The 19004-nt window shown below is 35.7% G+C and overlaps 1 non-coding gene across 1 annotated transcript; it reads left to right on the top strand.

The window, feature by feature from the left end:
- Positions 1–2650: 2650 nt before the first annotated feature.
- Trnad-guc (transfer RNA aspartic acid (anticodon GUC)) lies at positions 2651–2722 on the top strand. The gene has a single exon. It is a non-coding gene; the product is annotated as a tRNA-Asp (tRNA).
- The last annotated feature ends 16282 nt before the right edge of the window (positions 2723–19004 follow it).

The raw sequence follows: 19004 nt of genomic DNA, 5'->3' as shown, positions 1-19004 counted from the left end.
GACATAGCGCCAAGTGATTACCAGCTGTCCCTGGCCATGGCGAACGCCCTTGGTGGTGTAAAGTTGAACTCAAAAGAGCCTTGTGAAAAGTGGCTGTCCGAGTTCGTCGCAAATAAGGAGGGGCTGCTATGAAGGGGGTATTATGAAGTTGCCGTCTAGATGGAAACAGATTATCGAACGAAAGCACGCATATTTAAATTTTAGAAACTTCTCCAAATACCTCGGAAGTTCTTATTTTTTTTTGCATTTGAGGTGTTGTGAAGGCGAAATAAATGGATTCTTGAATATATTTTTGCAATCAAATCCATTTTTTTAATACGAACTGTATAAAGAAAACCATACTCAGTAGCCTTTATTTCCTTAATATCTTTCTTCGACTTCATAACTCATCTCTTTTGGAATTCGACGGCATCACCGGAATTCCGCGTCTGCAACTGTAGTTTCAGACTGTCATTCTTCGGAAAGTTTTTTTTTTATTTTCTTCAAACCAAAAGGCAAATGTGACTTTATAGTTTTGTCACATTTGCCTTGCAGTGAACCTGCTGCCGCAGCTTAAACTTTTTAAACTTTGTTAATAATTATTAAATAAATAATCGATGGCATGACAAGGGGCGTGAATATTTACAGCACAATATTACTAGTATTTACCTATATGAGTTTGCACAAGTTATGATCTTCGATAAATAAATATATTGCATTATTCATACAACTTACTCAGTAGCCAGCGAACTTCCACCGGCACACACCGAGCACACCTACACGGTGCACACACAACTGCATTGTTTCTAAGAAATGTCAGCAAACACACACAAACATGTAGACTAATATATTTATCTTGCAACAAAAGCCACTCAGCTGCTGCTTTATTCGGTGAGTTATTTGGAATTTCTTTTGCGTGACAAAGTCAACTAAATTATGTTTACAATCAAGGGAACCAACACACACATAGACACATACAAGTGAAGTCGTTTCGCGTGCAGAGGGGTAGTGGGTGCTAACTGCCGAGGAACTTTACTGACTTTTCACTGAGTTCATATATTTTCTTTATGTGAGTGGACAAAACTTTGGCGACGAGCAAATGAATGGCTGACTCTGTATTGGATGGATGGATGGCTATGACTCTGCTTGCTTGCATGCAAGGTGGTGTTGTTGCACCAGTTAACACAAAAAAAAAACAACAACTGCAACAACAAGCGTGCGGGCGTCAGCTAGTTGGCCGGCCAATATTTATTGCACTGTCAGCAGCAATGAAAAGTTAGTTGTTTGCTGCAGTTGTTTATTTTATTGCAGCTGACAACTGCGCAACGAAATGCAGTTACAACAAAAACAGCAACAACAACAACAACATCATGAACTGCAAGTGGTGGTAGCAAAAACAAATACTTTGTAGTAAACTTTTAGGCGTGTTTGCAGCGCTGCAGTTGATTTGACTTGCGTAAGGCAGGGGTATCTAGTGGTGTGGAGAGTGTGTGAGGTGTTGGCGATGAGGGGATGTAGTAACCATTACTGCAGCCTGATTTTCGTTGCGCTAACGGCCAGCCTTGTTGACTGTTGTCAAATCAGCTTTTAACTGCTCACGTGACGGCACGCAAGCGAACGCACACTGACAGGTAAACACACACGTACATACCTACATATAGACTTTTATATTTATAGTATAAGTTGTAAATTGTTTGCCTGTATCCCTTTTTTACACGCTTACCTATGCCTTCGGTTGTTGGCTGATTAAGCGTCGTAATTTAAATTTGTATTTTTTACTGCCATTTTCGTTGCTCTGCCACCCTCGCTTTCTACACCCAATCAGTTATCTGTGTATCCCACATAGATCATTTGTTGACATTTTCAAGGGTTTGCCATTAATTTTACAATGACTTTTTGGCTGTCATGGCACAGCGAACTTTGCAACTATGCATTCGAAGAACCAGCAGTGCACTCAAGCACACATACTCACACTTAGATATACATATGTACATGTACACCCACACAGTTGCCTGCATTTCACTCGCCGCTTTATTAATAATGTGCCTTTTTGTTATAAAATTCTGAAAATGAAATGAAAATATTTGTCAATTGTCTGCTTCATTGAGCTATTTTATAGTTGTTGCTGTTGTTTTTGTATTTCATAACAGTTGTTGTCAGTACTGCTCGTTTGCTGTCTGATTTTTCGGCTCATTTACTGCATATCCTTGGCCGCTCAGTGGCTTGACTGTGCGTGTATATCGAAAGGATATTATGTCCACGCATTTTTCAGGTATTTTCCTGCCTGTCAGCTGTTTCATTAATTTTTAATTGACTTTCGTAATTAATGGCACAATTTCAATGCGTTTTCGCTGTAATGATGTGACAACTGTTAAAAGTCAGCTGACGGTTTCATTAAGTAAGTGAAGTACTGAATACCTTATTTTCTAAGCTGGTTGTATCGATCAAATTGATAATGATTACTTATATAATGAAATTGTTGGACAATTTTCAGTTACAAGGAATTTTATAAAATATTTTAATTCGAAAAATTATTAAATTTTATATTTGAAATTGTTGATATAAAATAATAATTAAATAATTAAATATTAAATCTCATTTTAGTATCACTTTAGGCTATACATTCAATACTTAACTGTCTTATACGTATTCTGCCATCTCACTCTCGCAGTCCTCGATAGTATAGTGGTCAGTATCCCCGCCTGTCACGCGGGAGACCGGGGTTCAATTCCCCGTCGGGGAGTTTAGCGTATTATGTACGACTATCTCTACAATTTTTATTATTTTTTTATATCTTCTCTGTTCGTATGTATTATACTTGGCAAACGTATTTTATTTAAAACTAGCAAAAGTACATAATTTGTGAGCGTGAATTTTATGGCCATGATCGCTATAAATTTTGTTCAAGGCCTTTGCTATGATCATATTATAATCTACACATCACATTCTATATATAACGAGTTTATAATCAAGGCCGTGGTGTATAAAAACACACCATCCAGTTATGGATGCAAATGATCGTGCAGTGGTGAAGTAATTTTGGTGGTGAAAAAGATCATAGTGCGATCGTTCATTATTTTAACTAATATACACAAGATGGCGCTGTGATCGTTACATGATATGAACATCGAGAGATAGAATGATCAATCTGTTTTACAAATAAATTAGAACTTTGAATGTAGTACTCAGAGTAGTTGAAAGTGAGGAAATTCCAAAGATTTCATTCATATTATTAAATGTGGTCTGAAACGGCTTAATTACTTTAAAGATATACTTTATTAATCACAAGATATGAACATCGTATTCACCAAAATTTTTTGGGGAGGTTTTACAAAAAGTTTTATTACTCAACGTATTTTTAATATAGCAGTTCCCTCGCGAAAATTCAGTTATTATAGGACACGTTTTTTTTTTTTTTGAGTATTTTTCGCAAAGTACAAATTTGACGCTAAAAAAGCTCGAGAAATATTTTCTTTTTATGAAAGGGTGATCAACTGTTCAGAACAAAACTTTCTGCGGAGGTGAAAATGTGGAAACAACGAACTTCAGGCAAGCAATTTCGGAATGCTCTTGAAGCTTCAGAAGCAGTGAACAAAACGTCTTTTGGGAATGTTTTCAAGATTTTACGCATATTGGCGTTGTTGCATGCTTCAATAGCATCACCGGAAAGAAGTTTTTCAAGTTTAAAGAGATAACCTATTTACGTAATACGACAGATCAAGATAGGCTTAATGGTCTAGCATCAATGAATATTCATAGAGATATTGATCTGTCAGTTGATGAAATACTAGAAGAATTCTTTCAATAGCCAAGGAAAATATAACATGAAATGTGAGATCCCGTGTAATCCTCAATTAATCACTGAGCTTCAGCGATACTGCTTGTACAAATGTAGAGAAAGTTCGAATTATATGAATAACAACAAAAATCTTGTAACTTATTATAATTGCTTATAATTTGATGTGATTTTTTTGATCTATAACCTCATTCCAAACCCATATCAACAAATATATATTTTTCTCTGCGTTTAGGGGGTATTTTAACACCAAAACCCTAAGTTATATATCGGTTAGCATTAGTAATTTTTTTTAACTAAAAATTAACTTAAGTTATTAAGGATTATCCAATAGTCTACTATATAAACCATAGAACTATTAGCGATTGTCAAATATTACATAAAAAAATATTAAAATTTATCATTTTAACTAAAATAGAACTCAATAATTGCTCAAAAATTGGTTTAGTTAAAAGTTTACAAAATCTGGAGAGAGTTATAGCAAAAAATTTATAATTTTATGCTAAAATTTATACACTTTAGAATGTGAAATGCATTTAGAGTATGAGTACATGTTATACAAGCACTTAAGGAAAACTGCTCATATCAGAGAGCAAATAGCAACATAGTCGCAGGTCTACTAAACACATAGTGAAACGTTGGAAAAAAGGAGTGGTTACAGCGTAGACAAAATTAAAAAAAAGGATAGATTATAAAATGTTTGAATTAGTGTAGATCCTCATGTGGAATTTGCTCTTCTCTCTCTCTTCGCTTTCAACAATCACAGCATAACTTCTTCTTCATTCCACTCTGTGCTCAGCCTTAACTGTTGCGTATACGCCATGTAGTAGCATTTCTGTTGTCTGCTGTATTTGTCATTTCCACTGCACACATTCGACTGGGTTTTAGTTGCAAAAATGCATTTAATTTAGAATAAAGTTTTGCTCTCGGCGTTCCAACTTCTTTTTATGGCAGGCGAAAATAAAAATATGCTTGTTTGTTTGTACACATGTATGTATGTATATGTTTGCTTTTGTAATTTTTACTAAACAAATAACAGATGCAAAGTACTATGTAAATAAAGTTAGCGTAGACATGGAGTTACTGCAAATGATATAAAGCGTTGGGTAGACATATATATTTTCTATATATATACTCACCAGATATATGACACCAAAAAATACACACGTCCCAGATGAAACTGTGAAAAAAGCTATGACACTGAGCAGTCATTTGCACGGTCGAGGCGTAACAGCACACACACACATACACAAAAATTGTCTGTTGCACTCTTCACAAATACACATACACATATGCCTTCCCCAAGTCCAATGCTGTTATTTAGTTTAGTTGCTGCAAAAACAAACTTTTTTCTGCGCCTTTTACACTTGACTGCAAACATTCGAGTTTCGAGTTGGAGTTCGGTGAATGAGTTTAGTCTGGTTGCGCATTCGCCGGTGTTTTGTATCTAATTCGAAAATGAAGTTTAACGTATACGGACAAATAAAAGTAAATTTTGTTTTAGAATGCAGTTATTTTGCTGCTGGTACTTCGAAAAAATATCAACAATTTCCTAAACAAAACTTGAAAACTTCATGACAAGCGGAAATGTAAAAGTGGCGCTCATCGCTGTGCGTCATTTGGATGAAAAAGTTGTGGAGAAGTTGTCAAAATCGAAATAAAAATTGGTCAAATAAATAGAGGCTGGAAGAGGAAGTCAGCAAAGCTGCGTAGTGCTTTTTGAAAAGTTAAAAATTGTTAAATGTATAAAATTTTGCCTACATTTAGGGTTCACTATCAAGTAAAAATATCTAAAAAGTTAGAAAATTATCTGTTTACTCTCAAAATGAAATAAAATATTAGTAATTTCGTGAATAGTAACTCAAACTAGCGACGTGGTGGCGTAACATATCGAGTTCGGGAAGTCATGTTCTGTTATATATATCATGTTCTGTTCTGGTATATAAATCAAATTTGAAAAATATTTGATTTTATTTTGGTCAAAAAAAGTGCTCACTATATTCTAAAGGCAGTATCTATATACCTATAAGCTTGCCAAATAATTATTATGGAATGTTCCTTGAATGATATTTAATGTAGATGACATTTGTGATTGTTATACATTATCCTACAAAAGTGACTTCGGATCAAAAAAACGTCGTGTTTGGCTATTAATTCAAAGATAAGCTACAAAAAGTACATGTCCCTCATCATTTCAGTCCTACTTTATGGTGAAGAAGCGTGGACGATGTCAACATCCAATGAGACGGCACTAGGAGTTTTCGAGAGAGAGGTTTTGCGGAAAATTTACGGTCGCTTAAACATTGGCAATGGTGAATACCGCAGACGATGGAATGATGAGCTGCATGTGTTATTCAACGACATAGACATAGTTCAGCGAATAAAAAGACAGCGGCTTCGCTGGTTAGGTCATGTTTTACGAATAGATGAAAACAGTCCAGTTTTGAAAGTGTTCGATGCCGCTGATGGCGGCCGAGGAAGGGGAAGGCCTCCACTCCATTGGAGGGACCAGGTGGAGAGCGACCTGGTTACACTTGGGATCTCCAACTGGCGCCAAACAGTCAAAAGGAGAGATGCGTGGCGCGCTGTTGTGGACTCGGCTATAACCGCGTAATGTCTACAATTACCAGTCAAGAAGAAGAAGATGCTACATATTGGGCTTCGAATAAATCTTATGGTTCATTCATGGTTGTGCCCCCTAACAAGGTTCACTCAGAAGTCATCTAATTTAGAACCGTGATACTTCTCAGTTTGGTAGCTAAGATCTCCGAAAAAGCTAATAATTTTTGAAAGAGTAAACACTTTCCTAATTTCGGATTAAAATGACTTCGGTCTCTCATTAAAGACATAAAAGCTTTACAGCACAGCGCTTAAGAGAGCTTTTGGACTTTTTTTGAGAGGTTTCATTTAAAATGCCTTTTCTAAAGAAGGTCGCCACAAATAATAACAAATTTTCAGGGCAATATTGAGCGATATCATAAGAAAATATGAAATAAATTTTCTTGGGAGCTTTTTTAGAGCTTTTTTTTGAAAGCTTTCACTCTTCCGTTTCAATATAAAAACAAAATTAATAAATACCTTTGAGACATCTTTGAGCATATTGTACAATAAGTATGCAATTTTAATCAACCGTTATATTATAAATTCTCCACTCCCTACTCGTACGCATATGCAACGTATAAAATTTAAGTGCAGAAAAATATTGAAAGATAAAAACGAATGCCGAGTGCAGAGGAACAAATATAAAATGTCAGACTGACTTTGGAGATGTTAATAAAAATTATTGAAGCAAATAAATGGCAAATAACAGTAAAGAGCTGCAAAGTACTCGAGCGGGAATAAGGAATACAAAAAAAAACAACAACAACAATAGTAGAAAGTTTGCTGTCACTAGGATGTTGACGGTAAAAATTCACAAGGAAGTGGAAGAGTCAAAGGCAAGTGTTGTAAGAATGCGTAGGTGTCCTTAGTGTGTGACGCTATTAAAGTGTGCATGTGTTGGTGGTTGTGTGTGTAACGGCAGTTCGATTTGCCGCAGACAAACGCATTAAGTGAAGCATGCTCCCACTCTTTGTGTAAATGTGTATGTGTGTGTGTGGTGAAGCATGAATCCTGCGTATCTATGAAATTGACAACAAGCAAACGACTTGGTAGCAAACTGACAATTGTGGCAACAACAACAACAATAATAGCAACAAGGCTGTATATGCCGAAGTGATAATAAAGGAATGCTTGAAGTGAAACAATAAATGCAAATCGAGTGTTGTAAAAGTGCAAATAAATATGAATATACAGTTAGACAGTTGAGAGAGCGTGAGTTGCAGAGACGATAGGAGAGCATTGAAGGCATAAGCACTTAAATGCATTGAGGCATGCAACGCCATAGCAACAACTACATACATACAAATCGACAAACTATCTACAATACTTAGAAATAATGCCTCAAGGCGCCGAAAACTATGCTCACTTCACTTGTTGTTTATTGGCTCGTCCTACAATGCAGCCTCCCTACCACAATACCAACTGCGTTTGTAGGTGTATGAGAGTGCGTGTAGTTGTAGGCGGCTTATTGCTTACGCTAAATTTCGTCGAGACAACAAACAAGGCAAACAACATTGGTGCGTACAAAGTTGGAAAACAATACATAAATACAATTGAAATGCTTTGTGCAAGGCATTGCTGTTGAGGATATTGAAAGGATGTGCGCGTAAACTGTCTGATTTTAAGAGATAGCATTTAGTAGTTGCATAAATGTCCCTGCGCCAATGAATATGCATACATATATTTAAGGCAGTTTGGTGTCTCTGGTTGTAGCGCCTAGGAGCATACTAAGGTTTTGTGGTTGAAGCGTAATGGTGTTGTTTGAAAGTTAGATGACTTTTCGAAAATATTAAAGGTAATATCGAACATTAAATATTCTTGAGGATTGTGTTAGAAAACGGCAGAGTTTTCTCTCATGCTCACAGAAACTCTCTCAAAAAGAAAAAAATAGTCATCCGAAAATTTTCTCCTTCGACCTTTGTGATCTCCATCTCTCTTCCCAATTTCCATAAATGTTTTTCTTGGAAAACTACTGTCGTGAGAGTTCTTTGTCGCAAAAAATGTTTGTATCGTTAGGGATTGATAAACCTTACCCTCTTGCAATCAGTTGCTTGGTTATAAAAACCGGATTACCTTACCAGAAATGCTTTAGTATCTAATTGTATAGAAATAGATAGATATTTATAGTCTAGTTCTATAAAAAATAAACTGTTCTCTAATGGAGTAGATATAGACATACATTTTTTTAACTGAGTACTTTCCGTATATAAGGAAAGCTTCACTCTAAATCGATCGAAAATATAATATTTTCTGCTTACGAGTATATGTATTACTACATTCCTCAGATCATCGTCACTACAGAGATTAATCTACAATCTATATAAATAATTTCTTCAAGTACTAAAACAGTAGATAGGGAAACAATAAAAATAGATAGTCGAATCTACCCTTACTGAGAGTTTCATATTAAAAGTTTAAATTTTCTTATTAAATTTATTTAGTTCTGTTCCGTCCGAAGATCTAACAGCTTCCACTTTTCTTCTAATTTATCAAAACATGTAGACAATCTAATCTCTCATTTTCGTAGAATGAATGTTGTTGAAGTTATTACCTTTAAGGTACGATGGTTTCGATTATGTTTTCGGCGGTCTTCTCGTGAAGATTCGACAACCATGTAAGAAAGAAAGATGAAGGATATATATCGGAATAAAAGCGGAACGATTAATACTTGAGAGACCTCATTTTCCAAAAGCTCAGGACTTTCTTGAATAAAGGGTTGGGATAGAAATCCAAAAATTAGCTGCCGGATTAAACTTATATTAATATTTTAGAGTAAGTTCTTTGAAGAAAAAGGATTGTATACTCTCTTGAGTCGATCCAATATACATAGAGGTTAGGTTATACTGGTAGGCCAATATACCACACATAGACCAGTTTGGTCCTTTGCGATACCAGATGGAGTGCCGTCACGTTGTCCACGAGGAGTAGCCATCTTTTATGATGCCTGGGCTTGACGTGAATTTTAAAAGTTTTTGTGGTTTCACTTTCGATACCTCTTCCAGATACTCATATTGTGAGGCCCCCAAGTACCGAAGACGTTGTCTTGACAATGCAGGACAAGTGCACAGGAGATGCTTCATTGTCTCTATTGCACCTTGCTTCTGACATTTCCTGCAGTCATCTCGATCCGTAAGTCCCATTTTGTAGGCATGTGCCGCCACCAGACAGTGGTCGGTGAGTATTCCCACCAAACTCAGTGGTGGGACAGTAGGAGTTGTTGAACTTCTGGTCTACCGCTTTACACATGGCTTTAGCGGTTTTACACCCCGGTAAATTTGTCCAAGGTGTTAAGATTTTTCTTGTCATGCCCCTCTCAAGATCATCGTATAGACTGTGCATGGGTTTGCCAATGTCGGTCGCGTTTCTGTATGACAGTTTTACACTGTTTTTGGCAATTTCGTTCAAAATCTCGTTGCCTTCAATTCCTTTATGTCCTGGCAGTCAGTAGAAGTGAAGACACGTGTCCCTAGCAACTCTCTCCACTGCCACCCTGGTATCCAAAAAACTTTTGGCCGAAATGCAAAACGAGGTGGATGCTTTGATTGCTGCTTGACAGTCTACGTAGATAGGAGTAACCGGCTGCTGGCTAGCTCTGCGGCTTTCCCAATAGCAAACACCTTCGCTTGAATAATACTGCAGTGGTTCGGAAGTTTAAAAGGCTGCCTTACACCTAACTCCGGACAGTATATTCCCGCACCTACCCCGTCCTCCATTTTCGAACCATCCGTGTAGATATTCAATGTGCTGCGTGACGTTATCATCATTCCCTTACGCCAGTCGTATTTTTCCAGGTTCGCTCGGAACCTTCTTTCCCAGTTCATAAGTGGGGTCAAGTAGTCGGTACTTGCCAAACCGCCCTTACCCCCGAGCTATATATACTACATCATTACTACCGCTCGTGGCATCATTTTCAACACAATAAAATGTAATCGTGGATAAAATATTTGCATCACTATCACAACCACTTTTTTCATCTCAAATCCGCCTGAGGTGTTTATCGACAGCAAGTAAACGCTTCAAATTCAACGAAATGAGAGTTTCAGCGAAAGGATTGCATAAGCGGCGAAGAGAGATGGAATTGATGAGTATCTCCTTAACCACTCACACACACACACACACTCACAGGCATACGAAGGCACACACACTTTCATGCATTTATCCACTGAATGGCAAAAATTCGCAAACGCATTTACGTTTATTGCATTTGTAAATTATTCGCACAAGGATATTAAATGCAAATTGTAAAATAGACGACGAGAGTGACAACTACAACAACGTATTCGAATTTCGGCGCGCAGACACATGCGAAGACAATATAGCTGGGTACAAGCACAACAACAAAACACTTCCGGGAAACAATGGCGCACCAAAGGGAAAATTTGCAGAAAATGCTAAGAAGGAAGGGAGTATACCGTTAGCTTAAGGATAGAAGACTTTAAAGCGGAACTGTGTTTCTTGCTGTTGTTGTTGTTGCTGTATGTTAGTGTAAAACAAATAGGAGTGTACTCCGTGAAAGACAACTAAAAAAGCATGCTACGTTGAAGGCGGTTAGTGTTAGTGATAACAATAACAACAAGTATAGCAACAGCTCCTACAATAACAACAACAGCAAGCGTTGTAATAAAATCAAATGGGGACCTCTCTAACACCACACAAACAACTCATGTTGGCATTATCGTTGACACTATATAACGACAATGTTGAAGTTGACGGTGTTTGCTGTTGTTGTTACTGCTGTTTGTTGTTGTTATGTCTTTGCCGCCACATCCTTGCAGTGGCTTGTGTATCGATGAGCGCTGCTCAACGTCGCGCTGCCTTGAAACGGATATATGGCAGAGACACTTGGCAAATCGTTGTTGTTGTTTGCCGTTATGGTTATGCTGTAAGGAGTGCTATAACAAAACAACAACAGTAACAACAAATCGTCAGCAATAACAAATGCAGTATTTAGTAGTTGGCGGGTGTGCAAAGTGTATGGAGACAATCGTCGTTGAACTTCAATAAATACACTGCAAGTTATGCAAGGAAGTTACAACAACAACAATAACGGCACTAACAACAAATTGTGATGAAACTATTATTTCAACGATATTGATAGAAGCAGACTAACGGCAAGCTGGCTTGCTGGTTTGTTGGTGTTGACAGAATGAACAACTTAAAGAACAACAATAACAACAACGACGAAGTGGTGCTGAAGTACGTGTAGTGGTTGTGGTGATGCCATTGGCTCTTGTAGAAATGGAGTGTGTCTTCAGTGCATGAGTGTGCGAACAGTGGTGTAGTTGATCAGATTTTTTTTTTTATAAAATGAGGACTCGAGTTATAATAAATCCTTTATGATTAATGCTCACTAGGTATATGTTGTACCAGTAAGAATTGATTTTGATTTTAGTATTTTATCTTTTCATATCTGTAAGGTTAGATCATGCCTCTTGGACAACGTTAGAGTTGTTTTTACTGTTCTTTGAATCCTACAACCATAGCTGAAATTTACGATATAGAAATCAGAAAAGCTTCCGAACCTTTTTTCTATGTTTCTGCTATGTTTTCTGTGATATTATGTTGAGTTTTGTATTATTTATTGAGTGTATTGAGCATTGAGCAGCAGCAGCAAAAAAAGTTATTTGAAATAATTCTGAGAAGAAAAGAGAATACTAAGAACGGCGAAAACAGCGGGTCAACATATCGGTTAAGAAATTCGCTTAGCCCATTCATCTAATTCAACTATTCAGGAAATTACTGACTAAGCCTTAAATTCTAAGTTCCCACTCCGTTACACATATTATATCTTTATCATCTATTACAATATGGCATAGAAAAAAATACCAAAATATTCCACTTCGTTACTCAAAATGACTACAACACTGTGACAGATGAATTGTCATACGTGTTGTACTACAAGTGCGGCACACCGTAAGACTAGCTAGAGACTTTTCGAAAATGCACGAAACGCCCACAACTTACAGCCAACTATGCGCATTTGCCCTCTAACTGTGGCAAAAGACCTCGGGGCATACCGAAAAACATTTGCAATTTCTTATAGTCCCCGCTTAGACAATACGCACACAAATATGCAAATAAATACGGAGATCTGTATGTACGTGTGTATACCCAGTGGTGGTAATCCATTGGCAATGTTGTTGTAAATGCATGCAACAACCATTGTATATATGTATCTGGTATTTTATATGCATTTGTGTGCATTGCAACTTAGCACTCGTTTACTCCTTTAGTTTCATGAGCATTCCCATTTGCTGTGTTGCAAATTGCAAATGTGCAAATTCAAGTGTAAATTCAAATTCAAATTTGAATTCAAATGTAAACTGACATTGTGTTTGGAATTTTGTCAAATTATTCACAAGTTTTCCACTTACAATAACGGCACACGTACATTCGTACACGTATTCAAGCTGCGTTTGCAATTTGAACTGGCGTCAATGACTTGTTACTGTGGTGATAGTGGGTGTTTTGATGTAAAGAGAAAGGGAAGTTAATTTTTTCTTCAAAGAAGTAATAGTTAGACGAAGGAATTTTCATAGTCAAAACTTTTTGTTTCGATTTGGTAAAGATTTTGTGGAATAAGCCTGTCAACTCAGGACTAGATTGCATAATTTGTAAAAAAAGCTTTGGTGAAATAAATTAATAACGATCCATTAACTATTTAAAATCGAGAAATCGACGTCAACTATTATGTATGTGATTGGCGCTCAACCGTTTAGCCGGTTATAGCCGAATCGATGAGAGCGCGCCACTCCTCTCTTTCCTTCGCAGTTCGACGCCAGTTATAGATTCCAAGTGTAACCGGGTCGCTCTCCACCTGGTCCCTCCAACGGAGTGGAGGCCTTCCTCTTCTTCGGCTTCCTCCGGCGGCTACTGGATCGAATACTTTCAGGGCTGGAGTGTTTTCGTCCATTCGGACAACATGACCTAGCCAGCGTAGCCGCTGTCTTTTTATTCGCTCAACTATGTCAATGTCGTCGTATAACTCGTACTCGTACGTTCCATCGTCTGCGGTATTCGCCGTTGCCAATGTTCTGAGGACCATTTTTCAAAAATGCAAAAATTTTCTTCTCGAAAATTCCTAGTGTCGTCTCATCTGATGTTGACATCGTCCAAGCTTCTGCACCATAAAGTAGGACGGGAATGATAAGCGACTTGTAGAGTTTGATTTTCGTTCGTCGAGAGAGGACTTTGCTGTTCAAATGCCTACTCAGTCCAAAGTAGCACCTGTTGGCAAGAGTGATTTTGCGCTGGATTTCGAGGCTGACATTGTTGGTGTTGTTGATACTGGTTCCCAGGTATACGAAATTATCTACAACTTCGAAGTTATGACTGTCAACAGTGACGTGGGAGCCAAGAACCGAATGCGCCGACTGTTTGTTTGATGACGGGAGATATTTCGTCTTGTCCTCATTCACCTCCAGACCCATTCGCTTCGCCTCCTTATCCATGCCGGAAAAAGCAGAACTAACGGCGCGGGTGTTGTTTCCAATGATATCGATATCATCGGCGTACGCCAGTAGCTGTACACTCTTGTAGAAGATTGTACCTTCTCTATTTAGCTCTGCAGCTCTTATATACTACCTTATACAGTCCAAAAATGGAGGAAATCGCATTATAACCATGCCCACCTCCCATACAACGGTTAAGTTGAAAACTATTAAAAATGCTTTAATTCAGAAAGCAAAAACACTAGAAACCTTTAATTTCATTATAAAGAAGGTGCAGTAGTGGTGCACTCAAATTGGTATAAAAAATTTCAAATGGGTGTGACTCCGCCCACTTAGGGATCAAAAACCATATCTCCGAAACTGCTCGACAAATTTCAAATTCGGTTTATAATGTTTTCCTGGTATTCCAATGATATGCTGTGAAAATAATAATCGGTTCACAACCACGCCTACTTCTTATATACCAGAGCTTTGAAGTCCATCTGAATCGTTTACTTTACAATATATATACAGGAAGCACTAGTGAAGATATTTTAAAGAAATTCAAAGGAAATATTTTTCTTCTAATAATAGGTCTCCGTGCCAAAAATGGGTGACATCGGTTTATAACTTCAACTATCTCCCATATACCTAATATTAGGGTTTCCAACTTTCAATGGACTTTTTACCATATACATATATAGCGGAAATGTGGGTCAAATTGCGTGTTACATTAATAATATTAAATAAATAATTTGCGAGAGTATAAAATGTTCGGTTACACCCTAACTTAGCCCTTCCTTACTTGTTTTCTTTATTTTTAATCTCACTTAAACACTGAATTCTTATTGCCAATCATCACTTGTTTGCTTTAAATTTAATTTTCTGCACAGGTTTGGCAACATTTTTCGTATAGGATTACCTCCAAAATGTATCGAGCACTTACTTATTTAGTGTACAACTTTTTTTAAATACCTTTGCATACCTCACACATGCATTATATGTATGTAGCTGAATTGTTGTAGTTGTGCATTGCCGCGTTGTTGTAACGTTTTTTTGCAATCCGCCTTTGTTTGCAACAAACTAACTAACTCAGTTACAATTTTGTTTGCTGCTGATGCTATTTCCTGTCTTCTATAGTTGTTGTTCTATTGCAACACGTTTCTGCCAATAAGTTAAGCGCGCTGGCAATAAACTATTTTCATGTATTAGTAATAGACGAGTTTGTTCGAAGCTTGCGCTGTATAGATTCGCATAACAGCTGCGGTGTTTATACTTCCATACAAATGTAAATATGTATGCTTATATACATATGTAGTTACATGTGTATATTCAGGCTGACTGCACACGTGTTGTGGTCGCGATTATTCCCACTTGTCTGTCCGTTCGTTCAACATTGACGGCTCGTTCAGCACTTTATTCACTTGTTTGCCTTTAACTGTGTATATATTCAAAAAAATATATACGTGTTTATGTGTTAGTAAGTTGTTTAGTGCTCGCTTGCAGCCTGGCGTCTGTCCATGCTGTGGTGATCTATTACAAGTACAATTTCATTTGCACGTCCAACACGTTTAAAAGTGCTTTTTATTTAACTATAACAGTATTCGACAGGGTTGTTGTTGTTTCAGTTATTTTTTTCAAGTTTAAAACTTTTAGCTGAATTGATTTAGAGTTTGATACATGTGCTTTTACAGGTTTAGTTTGAAGTGGCAATGGAAAGGTGGATGATTTATTATTTAGCAAATATTTCTACTTTTTTATGTATTTAGTAGATATAACCGTAATTTTTTTGTTAATGTACGTGTTTAGTATTAAATTTAGAAATTTTAGTTTTAAGCCCCAGATTAGCTAATTAAATGCTTCTAATTAATGACTTAAATATGAGTGTTTATTTATTATATCTATTTAGCCGTTAATTTGTTTATAAAACAAAGCTTATTAATTGCCAAATATCAGCTTGATTAGCTGACTAATTTAATATCAATAATTCATATACCACAAAAACATAAAAATGCTTTAAATGAGTATATTATTTATATTAACTGAACCCATTAGTTAATTAAGCGAATTATGATAGTTTATGAAAAAAATATTCAGCAGAAAATTAACCATATTTTCCTTGTTGGGTTTACACTCTGTTAAAATAGAGACCTTAATTGTCAATTAAGCAATTTTTAATATTTAATTTACAATTAATTTTTATTCTTTTATTTTTCCTTTAAATAAATAAATATAGTTAGGTAATTATATAATTGCTTTAAATTTTTATGAAATTATCTTTTAAAATGAAATTAAATCTCGTTTATTAATTAAGAAATTTTCAACAATTTATATTTAATTGTCATACATAGAAGATATTTAACTAAGCGTTGCAAATTTAGCTAAAGTTTTGTTATTACGTAAAATCTTTACCGTTTCATACTGTATTAAAACATAGAACCCTATAGAAAATTTCAATAATTTAGTACTTAATTTTCATCTATTTTGTCATAGAAACAAGACAATTAACTGATTGCTACACAATTTCGATATCGTTGTCCAAGTCCAAGCTGGACATTCTCTATTCACATATAGCCTTTAATTGTCATTCAAGAGAAGTGCAACAATTTAATGCTTAATTATTTAATAATTGAATGTATAACAATATAAACATTAACTAATTGTTTGAAATTTTAGGAAAACTTTTCTTTTAAATTTAACCCTTGGCGGTTTCATACTCTGTTGAAATAATTGAGTTTTATTTAAAGTGAGAAAATTTCAATAAGTTAGTACTTAATTGTCACACAATTTGTTATACAAACAAGATAATTAACTTATTGTTTTTTTTCCACATTTAGATAACATTTCCTATAATGTACAACCTTTGGCGGTTTCAAACTCTATTACAATCTATAATCTCACTGTAAATTTAGAAATTTTCAAAAATTTATTACTTAATTGTCATTAAATTTGACATATATTTGGGCAATTAACTAATTGCTATTCAATTAAGCTAAATGAAGCGCATAGTACAATCAAGTTGACAGTGAGTAAATACTTCGAATATTCAATTTAAAAATATTTTTACCAAGTATCCATTACAAAAACATGAACAAACTCGTTTCGTATTACCTAACCTCGAATGCAGCGTATTTCGTTCAATTTTTTGACTTACATACTAAATTTTTTTCTGCGCATTGCAACATCATTCATCAAATTACAAAGCATAGCTGAAGTGTCACTGCGCACTTTATTGCATTGCACGCAGCACAAAGAGATTTACTATTGTTTTTGTAGTTTTTATATTTAAACATTGTTACATTTGCTTTTTTTTGTGTAATTCCAAGTGATGTATCAATTTACTTTATGCTAAACAACAGCTACAAATCAAAAAGCTATTTTTAGTATGAAGAAAAAATTCCTCTCTTAAAAAGCTACCTTGATGCTTTATAAATTTCGTTGAATTACTTTTCACTCTGCGAAATAAGCTTGTCACCTCGATTTAGCAGTTGATGGTATTGTGACGTTCGCCATTTGACAGCCAGCGTAAAAATAAACGCTTTCAAGGTAAAGAATAATAACGAGAGTTTGTGTGTGTGTCATGCCGTGGAAGGATTCAAGGCCAGTGTAATAAGTAACAGACGGTAGGATATTAATTTTAAATGCAATTACTGTAGCAAAAGTGACAAGTGACAGGAGAAAGTTAGATGCGGTTTATTTTTGTTGATTAAAGTAATGGTGGATAGTATTGAGGTGGATTAAACTTAAATTTTTTTTGCGCATGCATTCAGATTAATTGAGTAAAGCAATTATATTAAAGTTTAAATCGACGTATTTAGAGTTTTCTGGGTGTGTAGCGATTTTAGGGGAACTGGAGCATTTTCTGCCATATATTTAAGGCTCTTCTCTTACAAATCTTCATACGAGCATTTTACATTGAGCGTTGTTACAAACAGTCATGTTGTCATCATTATCCAAATCATCTACACAAGCAGCCAAGCGTTGCATGCTCAAAAAGCATATCCTTACATTTTAAAATTTCTTACTCTCCACAATTTTTCTCGAAAATTTCGCTATAAATATTGCAGCCAAACAATACTAGTGCAACAACAACAAATAAAGCACACAATGCAGCATCATTTATCTTGTATACAATGAATTTCTTACGCATTCGTGCTATTTTTTGCCAAACTTAATTTTATTTACATATCCTTGTAGAAGAGCATAGAAAGCGCACGTGATATGCCGAAACCCCGCTGTAGCATGCAAATCCTTAGCTCCATTGTTTGCATGTATGTGTGTGTAGCATACTGTAAGGCGCTCAGCGTTTTTTGCTTAGTCATTCGTTGTAGCAACATCATCAGCCGTAGCAAACAACTTGAAGTATACACATCAACTGTTTGGTCATCATTAGAAAGTAACAGCAAAAAAGGGATATGGGTAGTCGGTGTAGAGTATAACAAAAAAAAAAAAAAATAACAACATTTCTTAAAAACTTGTAAAATAAGCATGGAACTTGAAACCAGCATTGTAATAGTGCTAACCCAAGCATGCAGAAAAAGAATTGAAGGGATATCTACCAAGCGCTGGCAGCGAAAGCAATATTTGGTTGGCTGGAAGACGTTTGCGTGCTGCAGCAAATGACATGACAGCTAAAAGACATGTTGTAAATGAAATATTTTGGAAGCAGTAGTGTGTAATTATTCCAATATTCTTGCATGTATACCTTGAGCGCCTGGTTGTATGCTACAGTTTTTGAAATTATTTGTGTAAGGCTGTGAGGATAGCATTTGTTGTTGGCTAAAGGTGTGGAATATTACTTTTAGAAATTATAGCGTGAAAATTAAGCTAATTTCGAACTGGTACCAATGTAACTAATTGATTTAGAACTAGTAATTTTCGGACTAGTTTTGAACTAGTTTGGAAAGTAAATGTTTATTAATGCAAATACAATTTCTTAAACTAGCTTTGTATTATTTTAGACTTCAAGTGAAAGATAGCATACTTTTTTCTCATTTAATTTTTTTTTTATATATGTTGTCGCTTTCTTCTTAATTAATATACACTCACATGCCACCGACGATCAATCAGTTTTTTTTGCCAGCCTATAAATAATATCTACTTTATGTATTTTTAAATTTTTTACTTATATCCATCCACATTCTTCTCTCCTTCTCATCCGACTCATTAAAATGCACATTTTTGCTTGCCTTCTCAAC

This window comes from Zeugodacus cucurbitae, chromosome 6, assembly GCF_028554725.1.
Source record: "Zeugodacus cucurbitae isolate PBARC_wt_2022May chromosome 6, idZeuCucr1.2, whole genome shotgun sequence".
NCBI classification, from domain to species: Eukaryota; Metazoa; Arthropoda; class Insecta; order Diptera; family Tephritidae; genus Zeugodacus; species Zeugodacus cucurbitae.
Note: the sequence above shows the minus strand (reverse complement) of the source record. Positions and strands in the feature narration are given on the sequence as shown.